The sequence below is a fragment of the Schistosoma mansoni genome, chromosome 4, assembly GCF_000237925.1.
Source record: "Schistosoma mansoni strain Puerto Rico chromosome 4, complete genome".
In the NCBI taxonomy this organism is placed as follows: Eukaryota; Metazoa; Platyhelminthes; class Trematoda; order Strigeidida; family Schistosomatidae; genus Schistosoma; species Schistosoma mansoni.
The window spans coordinates 23466463-23468619 of record NC_031498.1 but is presented as its reverse complement, the minus strand read 5'-3'; positions in this window follow the sequence as shown (position 1 = coordinate 23468619).

Here is a 2157-nt window from a genome sequence, read left to right as displayed (position 1 = left end):
TACTACTAATTAATATTCTAATATCTTGTCATTTGTTATTCTATTTTTTTTCATTATTTATTAATAATAGCCACAAAAAAAAACTTTTTATTTATGCATAATGAATGTATACTTAATGATAGGTAATATGATTGACAGTTTTATTTGAATGTATCAACTTTATACACGAGAATCAAACAACAAATTGGCAAAAGTATCCTCAGACATTCTTCCTGTTATCCCATCTGTTATCATTATTATTAATAGTAGTAGTATTAGTAGTAGTAGTAGTAGTAGTAGTATTAACGACATATAATAATTTAGTTGGATGTAACAACTACAGGCAAATAAACCAAGGTAATGAGTAAAGTCTCTCATGTTTGTTTGCTTTATTTTGATCAACTCTGATTTAACTAAACTAAAGGTGAATGCAATTGAATTGATCAATAAATTCCAGTTAGATTTATCGTTTCTTTACAGAAGGAAGAGACAGTAAAAGAGAGTACAAAACCAAAAAAAAAAAAAAAGTTGGATAAAAAAAATGTAATTTTTCACTTGAATAAATAAGCTAATAATGAAAAGTAAAATAAACTGTACAACATATATGTATATGTATAATTATCACTAAGATATGAGGTGGTTTATGGAGACTAGTTTAATTAGAAAGTAGATTTTTTTTCATGGAAAACTACTGACAAGTGATTAATGTTGAAGATGGATTCTTTAAGTTTTAGAAGGAAGTAGTGAATAATGAAAATTCATCTTTGTTTAATATGATAAACAGAGATGGATAGTCACAATTGAATAATCACTGGGTGGTGATCAATATCATGTGTGTCAAGTCCGTCTTGGTGCTGATCGAATGCTATCGATCAAGTCACTAGTCTAGGTGGCTCGACAATGTGTGCACTATGTTGAGATAAGATGGTGGTTGGAGGTGGTCGAATCTGTCAGGGAACACCAGTTCCCTCAAGATTTTAGGTACACCTTGATGACGAGTGCCAAGTAGCACGAAACCCAGGTCCAGGGTTTCCTGTTGACCATTTCCAAACACCATCTTATCTCAAAAGAGATGTATAGTGGCTAGTTTATAATGTTTGTGATTCAAGGCAATATCGAGGCAATCTGCACAGGGTGAACATATACCAATAAGAAACTGATCAATTGTAGACCTAAATAATAATGGGAAGATTCAAAAAACCAACACAAAAATAAAACTGTTTAATATTGTCACAATTACTCATCTATGATATTGGATGTTTCTGTAGCTACATTGAATAGCATTAAAAAAACTTTGAAATACCAGACACTGACTATGTAGTCATGCTTGCTGCGAGACTTAAATATTTTCAGTTCAATGTTATATCAATAATATTCCTCTATGTTTTTTAAGTTAGTGATGGAATGTCTACTATCCTACTACATCTCACATTACCGAAATCAATTAACCACATAGGATCTACTGATCTGATCAATCACGTTGCAGCTAATATTGTAAAATTCGAACAAATTCTATTAAGATCCCCATCCACATCACTGTCAATATAAATTCCTAGATTTATATGTCCTCACGTGAATAAATCTCTTAATTATCATGATGAGCGTTATAATAATTAAGGTTGATAGTTATCACAATAAGGTATCATGCATGTTGTTTATACATTTTTTTTTTTAAACCAACTTGGGAAGTAAACTAAATGTTTGCCAATTCTCTTTTAATAAATAAATAATTCTGAAAATGAATAAGAATTCAAGTATCATTAAGTAATATACTCTTTTATTCTGTTTTTTTTTGGTGCACGGACGGGAGGGGGAAGATAATAATCATACTACACCCATCTAGTAGCAGCACTAGTAGTAGTATTAGTAGTAGTAGTAGTAGTAATAGTAGTGTTAGTAGTCGTAGTAGTAGTAGTCACAGTAGTGGTAGTGGTAGTAGTAGTAGTAGTAGTAGTATCATATGCATATATTCTGGCATCATTCACCACATCTTTGACAATACCATTCTTTGTCTGTTCACTTTTATTAGGGTTGTATTTACTGACTTATGTGCTGTTTTGCATTACTTAAAATTCATTGAACATTGAATAATAATAATAATAATAAAACACTTGATCTATTTTATTTTCGTCTGTTTTTGTTTGTTCTCATATGTATGTTCCATTTAATTCACTTACC